This window comes from Giraffa tippelskirchi, chromosome 1 (assembly GCF_054371585.1).
Source record: "Giraffa tippelskirchi isolate mGirTip1 chromosome 1, T2T-mGirTip1v1.2.pri, whole genome shotgun sequence".
NCBI lineage: Eukaryota > Metazoa > Chordata > Mammalia > Artiodactyla > Giraffidae > Giraffa > Giraffa tippelskirchi.
The window spans coordinates 68,218,941-68,235,323 of NC_137275.1; the positions used below are offsets into that span (position 1 = coordinate 68,218,941).

General features: G+C 34.8%; 2 long non-coding RNA genes across 2 annotated transcripts in view; one reads left to right on the forward strand and one right to left on the reverse strand.

Moving 5' to 3' along the window:
* Positions 1-5,015, forward strand: part of LOC145527838 (uncharacterized) — a 93,891-nt gene extending 88,876 nt beyond the window's left edge. The window contains exon 5 of the long non-coding RNA XR_014069932.1: positions 4,860-5,015. This is a non-coding gene — a long non-coding RNA (uncharacterized LOC145527838). The remainder of the gene's footprint in view (positions 1-4,859) is intronic.
* Positions 1-16,383, reverse strand: part of LOC145527854 (uncharacterized) — a 122,001-nt gene that overhangs the window by 50,556 nt on the left and 55,062 nt on the right. The window lies entirely within an intron of this gene.

Here is a 16,383-nt window from a genome sequence, read left to right on the forward strand (position 1 = left end):
AGACCTAAATCCAAAGAGCAGGAGGTGGCTCAGGATCTTTACAATCTTGAAAAAGTTATTCATCTTAGTTCTCTTGACTGTAAGATAGGGACAATAATTACCTTAATGGACTGCAGAAGGAAATAAATAAAATAGTGTGTGTAAAATACCCTTAATACCATATATGTATTAAAATATGGTAGACATCCATTAGGGCTTCCCAGGTGGGGCTCGTGGTATAGAACCCACCTGACAATGCAGGAGACATAAGAGATGCAAGTTCCACCCCTGGGTCAGGAAGAAGCCCTGGAGGAGGGCATGATAACACACTCCAGTATTCTTGCCTGGAGAATCTCATGGACAGAGGAGCCTGGTGGGCTACAGTCCATAGGGTTGCAAAGAGTCAGACACAACTGACACGACTAAGCAAGCATTCACAGACATCCATAAATGTTGGAGTCACTGATGTTAATATCCTATAGTTAGTTAAAACTGACTTAACCACTGGACTTAAAAAACAATATTCACTAGTCAGAACTGTTGTTGAACTCAGAAGGTAGGATCTGCAAGCACTGAGTTCCTAGTGTGGACCACTTCATGGGTTTTGAGAGAAATATTTCCTATGGAAAAAGAAACATGACAGAGATCTGAAGAGATATATTTACAAATAGCTTTTATGTTAGGGTGGTTAAAATAGTTCTTCGTTTCCTCATCATAGTCAGCATTTTCTCTTTTTGTGAGTACCTGCCCTACTAATATCATTCTTGAGTATTTCTTGCTTCCCATTTAGCACTTTCTAGACATTATTTTGCCAACAAAGGTCCATCTAGTCAAAGCTATGGTTTTTCCAGTAGTCATACGTGGATGTGAGAGCTGGACTATGAAGAAGGCTGAGCGCCCAAGAATTGACGCTTTTGAACTGTGGTGTTGGAGAAGACTCTTGAGAGTCCCTTGGACTGCAAGGAGATCCAACCAGTCCATCCTAAAGGAAATCAGTCGTAAATATTCATTGGAAGGACTGATGCTGAAGCTGAAACTCCAATACTTTGGCCACCTGATGTGAAGAACTGACTCATTGGAAAAGACCCAGATTCGATGCATGATACAGGGTGCTCGGGGCTGGTGCACTGGGATGACTCGGAGGGATGGGATGGGGAGGGAGGTGGGAGGGGGGTTCTGGAAGGGGAACACATGTACACCCATGGTGGATTCATGTCAATGTATGGCAAAACAAATACAATATTGTAAAGTTAAAAAATAGATAAATAAACTAATTTAAAAAAAAATAATAAAGTTGGGTGAGGAGATTACAATTGGAGAAATAAACCCAAGGAAATCAATGTCCGAAAGAGAGGAAAATACATGAAAATATAAAATAGATACAAAAGAGAGGTTAGGGATAAAATCTGAACAGATAGACTAGTTTTAGTGTGACAAAGAGAAAGGAAGATTGACTTTTTCTGGTTCATTTGATCAAAGACAATAACCTGGATGATGAACTACCTGGTTTGGAATTCTGTGGAGCGCATATCTGTTGGATAACTGATATCTCTCTCATTTCCTTTAAGCTAACAGAGTCAGTCCTTAAATCTCAATGTTGCAAATTCTGGACTTACAAATCAAAAGAAGAAACAATAATCTTAGAGAAAAAAAGTTAATTAAACAAGGTAAAAGCTTTGTCCTTAGGAAGTTTATAGGTTTATTTGCTTGACTGTTGCTAATATGGGAACTTGTTCACCATTGGTGGCAGTAATGGGACAGAAATTAATCAATAGGGTCCAGTTTTAAGAAATGGCTTCAGCCTCTAAGTGGTTTGCCAAGTTTCTGTTAAACATCTCACGTTATTGAGGATACACGTCAAAATCACTTATCAGCAGTTCATCTAAATAGCAAGGAACATGTATTAAAGAGGCCATGAAGGAATTTCTAATGAGAAAAAATGCTCTTACTTTTTGAGAAATTAACTGCTCCAATAAATTGCAAAGATAAAGTAGGAAAAGTTATCATAATAATGTCTGTTGTAATAAAACTAAACTGTACAGATGATAACAGTTAAAATGCCAGAAGGTGAGTTAATGAAATACCGTTCTCCTAAAGCCTCTTTGGTCCTTACTCTGAAATATAATTCTGACATGCACATATAAAGGATATGGTGGAAGCTACATGGAAATACTGTATATGCACATGTTCTACAGATTCATTGACTATGAACTTTTGAATATACATAAAATTTAAAAAGCAGAGTATATTAAATGAAACTTTCAGGAAGGTGACATAAAATAATCCCAGGGCAGAAAATTGATTCTTAAAGTGTAAAAGAGTTTAAAATCTATAGGGAGAGAAATCAGTCTGAATTGCCAGCTAACACTGGAAATTTTCTATCAAAGATCATACGAATGGGGCAAATATAGAGTCACTGAAGTCTTCCTAATGCAATCTGTGGATTCACAAATGTGGGAGAAGCCTGAAGCTTATGTAATGATTTTCTACAGTCAAATTCCCAAACAAGTTAAAGATTGTAGCAATGCAGAGGAACTCCTAAGGATAATGAGAGAGCAGACAAACATAGAGCACAAACAAACAAACAGCATATGTAGAAGCTGAAAAGTAATCTAGTAGGAGAGTTTGGGGCTAAGAGTTTTACTATGTATTGAAGTTCTCTCGTACATAGTAATGACCGAATTGGCCCTGAATGATGAAAATAGATGTGTATGTGTATGGAGAGATAAAGAGAAGGGGAAAAGGAAAGGGAGAAGGGAAGAGGGGAAAGCAGACCAAAGTTGAGAAAACCTTAGAAAGCCAAAACTACACATGTGCTCAGACACAAGGCTTCTTGTCACATAGTAAAAGTCAAATGATCCAGGGCATTGATCAGTCTGCAGGGGGGAGATACACAGAGCCATCTCCAGTTACCATGAGTTCAACAGGGGCCAGTCAAGTGCCCTATTCACATAACCATCTTCTGACTAATTAAGTAAAAACAACAACAAAAGCAGTGAAACAATTACCCACGAAATAAACGAAATTGAAACCCATGAAAACTCTTTAAGAAAAGGCATGAAGAAATAGTGCAGACCATGACAGAAACAAACCTCTCTGCTCTGAGCCATCTGTGCCACCCATCAGCTGGTAATAATGTGACTCTGAGTAGTAATAGAAATAATCAAAGGAAGAGCTTTAAGAAGGCATGGCAACACTAATAGATTTTTTTCTGGGTTTCTGGTCTTTGTTTATGGATAATTAAAATTTGGCAAAGTGTTCCGAGGCCCATCATACGAATGCCTCCCTTGTGTTTTATTTAAGCAACAGCTCATAAAAGACTTCAGTTTACCACCATGCCAAGTAAATGGTTGCAGAAAGAGAAAACCTCCAAATGATGTGTGAATTTAACATTGTAAGTTGATTTAATGTATTACAGTAAATTTTCCAACCTGATTTTTACATCAGTGTGTTTAATATGTTTACCTGTCCAGTGAAGGCAGTTTTGATTTTCTTACATATTTGAAACAAATCTTGCTTTCAATTATGGCTATTTAATTTTGCTTTATTTTAGAACTTGCTTTCATATATTCCCAAATATATTCTTATGTATCCTTGCATTTGTTGAAATTTCAATGAAGTGGAAAGTGAATAAACTTGGCTTTATGTATATATGAAATACCTATTTTGAGAAAATGAGATATTTTATGGAACATTTATGAAAACTAAAAAGCTTGCTAAACTGCCCTCATTTGTATCACATTGAGTCTACCCTCAACTATGCTCTACCTTTTTGTTAGAAACAGATTCTCTGAATATCAGTATATTAATTGGTATTCTTCAGGGGCATGCAACAGGAATCAATTTTGGATAATTTGAGCAAAAACAGAAATTTATTAAGGAGATAGAATTGCTCAGTGATTCAAAGGAATAGTGGAAGAAACGTGTATCAGCAAGGGCAGACAAGACAGTTCCAGGAATCTAGGTAATGAGAATTGATGGAGTTTCTTCAAAGTGCTCTCCTTGATATGGGTGAAATCTAACCATTTAAAATCTCTATGCTGCTCAGATTAATATTCAAATTCCTGGAAGAGAATTTAGTTGTGGTCTAACTTAAACCATTTATCTACCTCTTGCCAATGGGAAAGCTAAGCCATGTTTTGGTCAGATTACCACAACTGTAGCCCATAAGAGAAATAAAGCTTCTGTTATAAGAAGAAAAGGAAATAGATGCTGGGAAGACATAAAGCAATCCTATGTTTAAATGTGTTCATAATCAGAGACTAGTATACAGAATGTTATGAAAAACAGCATTATGAATAATTCAGGGATAGTTTATGCTTTTTAAATTTAATTTATAGCAGTTTCATTAAAAATAATGAAGGAAATTATAGTAAAGGCATCCATATTGAGCCAATATTTATCAAGGATACATTATATACTATGTATTAGGTGCCATAATATAATAAGTTTCACAGCTATTATCTCATTAAATTGTCACTTATAATTTCCGTTAAAATTGATACTTCTATTTCATACTTATGGAAACTGAGGATCAGAAATTTATGTAGTCTTGTTTACTGTCATTCCATACATAATTGTGGTCCATTTTGGTTTATATTTTTATTATTTGTTCATTTTGGGAGTTGTATTTTTATTATCTATGCAGAATGATTTCATTGAACTAATGGTTAAAAAGCACCAACTTTATTTGTTAGCACTAACTTTCACTAAAGTAAAAAAAAAAAGAAATCTAAATAATAATACGGAAAAGATAAAATGCTGTTATTAGGTAACCATTGGTGTCAAAACTACATCTATAAATTTAGAACCTTATTACAGAATGATGAGTTCAACTATATATAGCAGACTGAACACACACTTGTCACCATTCCTTCCAGAAATCTCAATTACATGAGAATGAAGTAAGGATATAAAACCACCTGGAGAACCACCAGTAAAGCAGAGAGGACAACAAATTTTTGGAGCATAAGAAGCAGAAGAGGAGTGAGGAGTTAACAAGACTGAGAAAGTAGAATACAGATATATTTTCTCAACTGAAGTTGTCATTTATTGTAAGATGAACCATTAGTTTGTTTCATAAGGGAAAAAAAATCACAAATATAATTATAAATGTGTGGTTGTAAACATTCAGTTATCTGTTATCCCAGTAACGAATTAACAATAATAATTGTATTATTATCTCTCACAGTTCTGGGGGTGACTGGGCCTTGATGAATCAGGATCAGTCATTCAGTTGTGATCAGATATCAGCTGAGGGTGGAATCAGCTCAAAAGTTTCTCCACTCACATAGATAATGATTACTACTTACTATCCTCTGGGACTTCAATGGGGGCTATTGGCCAAGACACTTATATACAATTATTCATGTAGCCTGGGCTTCCTGAGAGCATGGTAGCTGAGTTAGGAGAGCAAACATCCCAAGAGAGATAGCTGGGCAGTGCCCTATTGCTCGTTACAAGCTCTCTTCAAGTCACACAGCCCCACTTTCACCCCATGCTATTCTTTGAGGTCATCATATAAAGTTTTAACTAGATTCCATGGGAGAAGATATGCATTCTGTGTCTTCATGGAAGAAAGACAAGGTCAGAGTGAAACAAGGATGTGTGGGATGGAAGATATTGTTGCAGCTGTTTTTGGAAAATTTAATCTTCCACAGTGCAAATAACAGTAATACAGGTCCCCCCATTCAGAAACATGAGAATAATTTTAAAAATTATCTTAGAACAAATAAACATGCTGTGATCTACAGTTGAGGAGATATTAAATGAGAAGCAAGCTAGTTCATGTTTCAGATCCTGACAAGGTTCAGGTATCTGAGGCATGGGCCTCTTTGGAAGATCTTCTTAAGATTTATAGTAGGTTGAACATTTGAAGAAGGAGCAGTTAAATTCACAGGACGATTTCCTCATCCTATATAGCTAGGTAACTGACTCTTTCACTTCTGACAGGAGAAAACTTTCCATATTGAAGAAATTAAGCCAAGATTTTCAAGATCTTGCAGATGAGAAGCACAATACTGAAAACAAAGATATTAAGAAAAGTCTACATGTTGAACAATAAAATCTTCATCCTTCTCCTTGTCAGTTCCAAGAACTTTGGAATGGAGGCTTGTTCTTCATCCTTTCCCTTCTACTATCTTCCATAGGCAATGAATTGAAAGATTTTTCTCTGGGGCCATGAGGATGACCACTAAGAAGTTTAGGCCTAGAGAATGTGCATCAAAGAGTGTTATCATCCCAAAGCAGTCACTCCACAGTGAAGCCTTGTCATGCGGTTCAGTCGTCTCTTCAATGCTTTAATTTTAAGTGCAAGTGGGTAGCCAGGAATTATTAGACATGTATGAGAAAAAAAAAAAAAAAAAAAACCTCAACATGAAATGAGATAGAAGCAAATAGTAGAGAGAAGTTTTCATAAACAGAGGCAAACAGTGAATAAAGTAGATCTTAAAATAAGCAATCAAATTACCCTGTGTCTTTAATCTTGGAGGGCTTCCCTCATAGCTCAGTTGGCAAAGAATCCACCTGCAATGCAGGAGACCTCAGTTTGATTCCTGGGTCTGGAAGATCCCCTGGAGAAGGGAAAGGCTACCCACTTGAGTTTTCTGGTCTAGAGAATTCTCTGGACTGTATAGTTCATGGGGTCACAAAGAGTTGGATGTGACTGAGCAACTTTCACTTTCAGTTTTCACTTTTAATCTTGGAGAGGTAAGAGAAGATATTGCATTTCTGAAATAAGAACACAGTAACACAAAAAGAAAATAATTAGAGAACAATAAATGACTTGAAAGAATAACTTACACTAAAAATTTGAAAGAAATCTCTTTTTTAAAAAAAAATTATAATGATAAAGACAGTTAACTTGGGATCTTACTCTCTTAATTGATTTTTAAGTGTAAAATACTGTATTGTTATCTATAGGTATAATGTTGTACAGCAGGTCCCTAGAACTTATTCATCTTCTATAACTGATTTTTTTGCATGTTAATTAGCAACTCCCAATTTCTCTCTCCCTCAACCCCTGGAAACCACTATTCATTCTTTAACTCTGTGAGTTTGACTATTTTAGATACCTCATGTAAGTGGAATCATGCATTGTTTGTCCTATAATTAGCTTATTTCACTGGTTATAATGTCCTCAAGGCTATCCATGGCACATATTACAGGATTTTCTTCTCTTTTAAGGCTGAGTAATGTTCCATTGTGTGTATATAACACACTTGCCTTATCCATTCACCCATTACCTGGAGTAGGAAATGGCAAACCACTCTAGTATTCTTGCCTGGAAAATCCATGGACAGGGTTGCAAGTGGGCTACAGTCTCGAAGAGTCAGACATGACTGAGCAACTGAGCATACAAGTTGTTTCTACATCTGATTACTATGAATAACACTGCAATGAACCTGGAAGTGCTAATATCTCTTTGAGATCATAACTTCAATTATTTTGGATAAATACCCAAAAGTGAAATTTCCAGATCATATGGTAGTTCTATTTTTAATTTTTTGATATTGTTTTCTATAGTGGCTATATCATTTTGTACTCTTTCAATTTCAAAAATACTGTCTTAAAAAAAAAAAAACAAGAAACATGCTCACAGGTGTAAGATGATATTTTACTGTGATTTTGATTTGCATTTTCCTGATTATCAGTGTCACTGAGCATCTTTCCACATATCCTTGACCTCAACAGCAATCTTTAAGAAAGTGGAATCAAAAGGCCAACATTTTTTAAAAGTAGATAAGAAAAATTATAATAAATGATAATCCAGAAGTTTCATCATGTGGCTAATATAAATTCTAGGAAAAAAGAACAAGAAAAATTTAAAAGAGGAAACTGTCCAAGAAATAATTTAAGAAAACTTTTCAGAATTAAAAGACCCACTGGTGTACAGAACAATGACAATAAATAAAAAGAAAAAGAAATTTTAAAAAGCCCACACTAAGACATATCATCATTAAATTAATGAAACTAAAATAAATTAAGATCCAAACACTCCCACTGAGGGAAATAAAAGAAGATCATATGTAAAGTGTGGAGAATCAGAATGGCAATTGACAATTTAAGCAAAACTAGAAACTAAATAACAATTGAATAATATTTTCAAAATCCTGAATTTTGTAATTCAACACTTCTACAGAGAATTCTATACTCAGACAGATATTAATTACAGATGAGGGGAGAGAAAAAAATTTTGGACAGGTATGCCAATATATTTACACAGGTCATTTTAAAGGCAACTTTTCTAGCATCTCAGAGTATCTGTCATCCAAACAAAGAGGTAAGCAAGAAAGAAGACCTAGAATTCAGGAAAGAGTTGATTCATCATCAAGAGATGAGAAAGGCAGTCCCAGGCTAAGAGCAAGAGGCTGGTCTCAAGCAAGAGTTGAGAATGGAGTGGGAGCATGGGAACCTTTAGTAACAGTGTCTCCAGGGAAATGGAGAAACAAATAATCTTATGTGTTTGCCTATGTAAAACAGAGAGTTTGAAAGTGATTTGATATTTTTGAAGACTTTGTGAAGAAAATGTTAGGGACATAGACAATTAAGCCAAAATTAATTCAAGAAAATTATTAAAGTCTGAAAAAAACCCAAAAGATGGAAAAGGAAAGATATTTAAAATATAGTGCTTGACTTGGCTCAGGGGTGAAAAACAACTACTTAGCAAGCATAATGTAGATATTAAAAATTGCTTTATTTGAACAAATTTGATATAATTTGAATGAAACAATGTAAAGTAGATAGCTGGGACATTTGGGTGATAAGTCTCCGTATTTCATAACAGGAAGATATTAATGCCTCAACTTAGTAAATTAAGAAACAGAAATATTAGCATGTTATTATAATTAGGAGTGAAGAGGAAAAGGAAAAGGTTGATAGTTTTTGCATTTGTCTTAAGTTTTGTAGTATTACCTATCTTTTAAAAATAATACATAGTTATCACACTGATAAAATTAATTTTAAAAAGATAAAAGTAAATACCTGGAATTTAGAGAAATACAGTCTAAATTTCCACTCCTCTGCTTATTACCTGTTTGCCCACAAGCAAGGTGTTTGTCTTCTACGGCCTCGTAAAATGAAGACAATAAGAGCAGTTACCATGTAGAACACTTTGCTATGCTAAATATTTGAATATATTATTTCATTTAATCATCACAAAATTCCTGTGACTTTTCATGCTCTTATTTTTTCCATCTTACGTATGGGAAAAGTGAGGAAAGAAGGGAAAGGCTGAGCAATTTGTCCAAATTAATGTAGTAAACCCAGGTAGCAAAATATCAGAAATATGCTCAACTCTTCTCCTTGCAAAATTAATATGAAATTTAGATAAGAGCACATAAGCCCTGTTTGACAAAGTGAATGTTCAATAAATAAAAATGAATGAGTGAATGTTCATTGAACAACTTCATTAAGTGCATTAAACACATACAATGATCTATTTTATAATGCTCATGTATTGAACTCACACAGTAGTCAACCAGGCACTACCAGAGTTTTCCTGTAGGACTTGGACACTTGGGTTGAAATATATAGCCATACAACCATGAAAGTATCTAAAATCTAATAAATTAAATTATAGCAGCAGTTAACTATTAATTTATACTCCTGCTGAGTTAGAAAAAATTTGCAGATTGTGAGGGATATTTTTCATTATGAAAGGTCAGGCAGGTAAAGAAGTTCTACAGTTAAATACTAGCCAGGAATTATGTTTTTCAAACCCGTGTGTCAAGAAAGAAATCCTCCACTGTCAGTTCTTCCTTCTCATCTTTGTACTGGATCAATTTCCCTATCGATTATGCTAATGTGCATCACATCAAGACTTGCCACCCAGAAGTGGGACTGTCTAGAATTGAAAGTCTGTTAAGGGGTATGAATGGATTTCTCATCACCCTGGTTAGATTGTCCTTTGTATAGCATTTTCACCCATTTTTTGAAGGAGAATGTGACCAAACCCAGTTTAGATTACACTTCAGTCAACAGTTAATTACGATATATCCAAAAAAGTTCTGCCCTTAGAAGTTTAAAATCCTAAATGCCTCAAAGAGATTTTAAGGAATGGCAACAACAAAATTGAAAGTTTTTAAACATGTAAAACATCTATAAGGAATATTGTGTTAGCTATAGGTAGAATTAAAGCTTCAGCAATTTGGCTTTTGTAAAGATTTAAATGGAAGAACTGAAGGGGTTTTTTCACTGCTAAGAGCTGTTTAATGACCAGGATTTGGGAAGTGTAATCTGATACACAGAAGTCTTAATTCCAAGTCCCATGGTTTTTTCTTCTACGCCATATTACCTTCTATTAAAAAAAGACAAGTCCTAGTGAATGCCATGTATTACAGAATCAAATTATTAAAAATTACTAAAATTGAATTTTAAGAAAGGGGGGCTTCCCTCATAGCTCTGTTGGTAAAAAAAATCCACCTGCAATGCTGGAGACCCTAGTTTGATTTCTGGGTCTGGAAGATTTGCTGGAGAAGGGATAGGCTAACCACTCCAGTATTCTTGGGCTCCCCTTGTGGTTCAGCTGGTAAAGAAGCCACCTGCATTGCAGGAGACCTGGGTTCGATCCCTCGGTTGGGAAGATTCCCTGGAGAAGGGAAAGGCTACCCACTGCAGTCATGGATTGTATAGTCCATGGGGTCGCAAAGAGTTGGACATAACTGAGTGATTTTTACTTTAACTTCAATGTTAAAAAAAGAACACTATCACTGGCTACTCCTGTATATCTCCATGACACCTTGTTAAAAATATCTCAGGAGTTTAAAACAGCAATCTGACTTTAAGCATGTTTCTGTTACCAGACATGCAAACCAATTTCTCATTACTATTCATGACTACCAAATGCTTAGAATTGGTTTTGTTTACATCTGAGTCTTAAAAGAATTAATTTTGATTAAAGAAAACTGAATTAAGAAATAACCTTGATTTTAAGAGGGTGGATATTAGGAAAACTTTATTTTTATGGGAATATCCATACTGCCTAAAGTTTTTTTGGAATACATTTAGGCATTTTCAATAAGATATACATTTCCATGTACACTCATTCTTACCACTCTTAGGCAAAAGAAAGAAAATCCCAGAATTTGACTGTAATACATTAGGGATACTGAACTTGAATTAGTTTTTGGTTGACTTCTTGCTGGTTATGAGTGGCCTCTGGGTGCTGATAAAAAATTGACTTACTGGTCAGCAACTTTCATAAATACACCATGGGCAGTTTTTGAATATACTGATTCTATTTTTCATTCTTCCTAATGAAAGCATTGCAAATGATGATAAGATATCTTTTAGTACTTATTTTAGTAGTTAAAATTTAGTTGGGGCTGGTGTACATTAAGAAATGTAGTTAATCTGGATCATTCAGGTTAAAATTCCTTCCTAATATCATCATGCAACTGTGATCACATTTATCAAGAAACCAAATAAAGAGGAATTCTACAAGTGTTTTCAAGATACATCTGCTTTACAAGAACATGATAGAGAAAGTATATGTAGCATGAACAGTTCATTGGGAGCTTATATTTTGAATATAGTTTATCATTTTGAATAGCTTCAGGGAATTAAACACTAATATTAAATCATGTGATTCCTTGGGTCAAATGATTATAGAAAGGAAAAAAAAACAATTAGGATCTGGAAAAAATTCATAAAGATAGTATTTGACTTTGGTTGTGCACCCATCCAAATATTACCATTGCTACTGTTTGGGAACATCTCCTAATGGGAGTGTTCATTGATCTAAACAATGGTAGGTTTATGGTATTCTAACATAGAGCAGGTTGCCTGAGTATTCAGACTGGCTGGTAACTTGATAAATTGGTGAGATTGTTTATTTGAGAGAGAAATGCAGGAGGAGCAGACCAGAGAGCAGGAAGATTGCATCATGGTGCTCCACAGCATGCTTCTATAATTTGTATACAAGTTGGTGGAAGAGCACTGAATCAAGAAAACTTAATTTTGACAGGTCTGATGTATAGTCTATTTTGGTTAACCAAAAGGAACACATACATTTACTACATTAGAGAAATTTCCATTATTTTTCTCTCAGCCATGAAAATCGATTTTGATGTGATTACACTCTGAGCCTGCTTGACGTGCCTCTGACAGGACAAAATGGATAGAGATAGGGGGTGGCGGAGAATGTGGGAAACTGTGGTTAAGCTGGACTCTGTGACAAACTGAAAACAGTAGGATTCAAATACCAATTAGGATAATTTGTGTGAAAATGGACCTAAGATAAAATAATGATGACTAGGTTGTATTTAAATGGTAAGGAAAAAATTAGGTCAATGTATCAAGTATGAGAGGGCTTTTATCATTTCATTTGTACTGTAAGATTTATTTCAAGAAGTTCAAGGCTATCATGAATTGTAACTAGTGAGTATTTTATTTACCTATTTAATAAAAATATTGAGTCATTATTATATGCAAGGCATTTACTTAAGAAATCTCTATTGTGGTTTATAGTTGATAACGGAAAAAGAATTAGAGACTTTGTACTAGTGGTTGAAATTTTCATTTCTACTCCCTTCTAGAGCTCTTCTCTTACTATTTATAAGACTGTCCTTACTTGTTTTCATTAATTCAATAAATATTTATTGAGCATTCAAAGGCAAGACATTTGTCTTGGAATCTGGGACACAAGTATAAACAAAATAGACAGTACTTGTTCTCATGGGGTGTATAGTCTAGTTGGGAATGCAAACGAGTATAGAGAAATTACAATGAAGTATGCTAAGTGTTATAATAAATATGGAACTCCATGGAAGCACCCAGAAGGGATGCCTAATCTAGCTGGGAGTTCAGAGATTCACTAAAAGAAGTTTTATTTAAATTGAGCCATAAGAGTGAATAATCTACTCAGTAGAAGCTATTTAGCAATGAAAAGCTGAAATATAAATAGGGATCTGTGAGGAGGGAGGGTGTCAGGAGGACGAAATAGTTTGCTCAGGGGTCAAGAGGGAAGAGATTGTATGACACAAGTAAACAAGATGGACTGTTTGTAGAATGTAACGTGTGGAGTAGGGGTGGTAATGAAAGATGATCAGAATGTAAACAATGGTCATTTAATGGAGGAGCCTTAGGAGAAAACCATGATGAAGGACTTTGACATTTCATCTGAAAGAAACAGGGGCTGTTGGATGGTTTCAAGTAGCAAACATAAATTTAGACTTGCACTTTTGTAAGCATGTTCTGAGTACATGGGAGAAAATGATTTGGACGTAAAACAGATTGGGGAGAGGAAGAAAGTTAGGGGACTGTACCAGCACTCTGGGAATGAGATGGTCGTAATCTTACCAAGAATGTTGGCTGTGGGTGTAGGGAGATGTAGTAGATTTTAAAGGTTTTTGGCTTTTGATATTTTGTTTGTGTGGAAGATGAGTTGATATGATTATGTAGTCAACTGGATTAGGAAGAGTCAAAATGGGCAGCAAAACAATAAAGCCCATAATAAACATATTATTTGAAGCATCACCAGTTTTACAAGAGGTAGAGACAATTCCTAAATTCTCCATTTTCTTTTATTGAAAAAAAAGGACGAAAGAGAAGGTGGAGGAAGGAACAAAAGAAGGAAGAAAGCTACACCAAAGAAACAATATATATATATATATAAACACATATATGTAAACACATATATATAAACACATATATATAAACTACATACATATAAACCTTGGACTAACTTAGTACAGTGAAGTGAAAGTCACTCTGTCATGTCTGACTCTTTGTGATCCCATGGACTGTATAGTCCATGGGATTCTCCAGTCCAGAATACTGGAGTAGGTAGCCTTTCCCTTCTCCAGGGGATTGTCTCAATCCAGGGATCGAACCCAGGTCTCCCACACTGCAGGTGGTTTCTTTACCAGCTGAGCCACAAGGGAAGTCCAAGAATACTGGAGTAGGTAACCTATCCCTTCTCCAGAGGATCTTTCCGACCCAGAAATTGAACCGGGGTCTCCTAAGCCCAACTTAGTACTGAGGTAAGGCTAAAAAGCCAGGGAGAAACCAGAATTGCTGTAAGGTCAATGGCTGTGATCTCGTGGGGAATCAGCAGTAGCACTAAAACCATCAAAAAACTGTAAGAGGCTAACAGAGAGTTTGAGTGTCCTGTGTTGAGCCAAAGTACTCTGAAAGAACTGAAATGCTTCCAGGTTTCTAGAGTCCATTGACTATGAACACAAAAACTTCCCAAACCTGTGCTCATAGAGCTGTAACTCATTAAATTCAAACAACAAACATAATTCAACAGAAGAGAGCAATCCCTCATGTCTGAGCATCAACAAGAAGGAAAAAGAATGAGGAATTAAACCAAATACTCCTCCAGTTAATGGAAATTTTAGACATGGAATAGAGAAGTACATTTGCTTGAGATATAATGAGATACAAACTGCAATCTTGAAGGTCTTCAATTAAAAGTTTATTAGAAGTGAACAAATAACATTTTAAATGGCATAATTCTAAACCTAAACATATAGTGTTTGGAGTGAAAATTTCAATTGACTATATTAATAGCAGAAGAGTTACAGCTGAAGAGAGAATTAATGAAGTAGAATATATGTCCAAAAGAAGTTAATAGGAAACAGAGAACAAAAACATGGAAAATATGAATGTATGTCTGCAAGATATAAAGGGTAATATAAGCAATATCAATATACATGCAACTCAATATCAGATGTAAAGAAGAGAAAAAATATTTAAAGCAAAAATAGATTTTTAAAATTTTGACAAAAACATACATCCCCAAGTCTAGGAAATGATAAATATAATATAAATGACAAATACAAAGAAATCAAAAGTTAAAAACATTGTAGTGAAACTGCAAAAGAATAATGACAAAGAGAAACCTTTAACAGTCTGAGACATGGTCATTGTCTAACAATGTTGCTATTTTGATGATTAATTTATTTAACTTTATGAACTGCTTCTCTGAACCTTGAGAATTCTAGCAGCTCATGCACAGGCAACAAATAGCAATCCAAGTTACGGTTCACAGACGTATACTTTTCTTGACTTGGCATAATCTTTTGGGCACTTCTCTGAACTAAGCACTGAGCTCATTATTTCTGCTTGCTGTTTCATTCAGTCCTCCTGACAACCCTCTGAGGTGGATATTGCCATCTTCACTTGAAAGACAGGATTTCTAGTCCTGAGGAGGTTTTGTGATTTGTTCAATGTTGTGTAGCTAGAAGTGACACAGTGTTAGTCGCTCAGTCGTTTCTGACTGTTTACGACCCCTTGGATTGTAGCCCACCAGGCTCCTCTGTCCATGGAATTCTCCAGGCAAGAATACTGGAGTGGGTATCCATTCCCTTCTCTAGGATCTCTTCTTGACCTAGGGATTGAAGCTGGGTCTCCCGTATTGCATGCAGATTCTTAATCATCTAGAGGCAAAAATCCCTGACTTCTGACTTCAGACACATGTTCCTCTGAACATTGTCTCTTGTATAAAATAAATTAAATAAAATTTGAAAAGTGGCACATCTTTTATTCCTTATTATAGCGAGGCCTGCATTAGAATATCTTCAACTTAAGAAGTAGGTATCTTCTTTCTACAATCTTAAAACTTAAAATAATTTAAATAGTTTAAAAGCACTCAAAGAGAAAGAGCAGATGACTGACATGAATAATTAGAGCATCATTGGGTGTCAGAGATTAGTTACAAGTCTCTTCAAAGTGCTGAGGAAAATAACTGCTGACCTACAGTAGTATAAGCAGCAAAATACACCTTTGAACAAAAGCATGAAATAAAACAGTGTAAAGGTGAATAAAACTGAGATGTTTCCACAAAAAAATAAATAAATAACTACAGAAAACTCTATAGAATGTACTTAGGGAAGAAGAAAGGCCAGATGGAAATGTAGCACATGCACATTATGAAAGTCAGGAGGAAAGTGATCATATTTAAAGAGTTCTTGGTTCTTAAATTGTTGTCAAAGAGAATTAAGATATTGATTAATGTTGGGCTTTCTAAAATTAAATGGGAATGATAAAATTTTAAGGATCTGTAGAAAAAGAAAATATGGAATAAGGAAAAATATGAATTCAAATTTTAAGGTAATAAGCACAATAAAAAGAAAAATATAAATTAAGAAGTGAAATGAAAGAAAAAGGCTCAGTGTATCTTAATCACAGAAATAAAATATACGTATTATACCCATCAAGAGACAGGAATTATAAAAATGAATTTTAATGTGCAATTGTATGCTGTTTATAGAGACATGGCTAAAAATTAAAGATACAGAAAGACTTAAAAGTAAAATGAGAGAAAATATATACAAAAATACTAAACTAAAGAAAGCTGACATAACTATTTTAGTTTAAAAATATATCTTAAGATCAAAAACATTGTTAAACATACTGTCCCTAATTTAATGATAAATTGATGATACAAGGGTAAATACA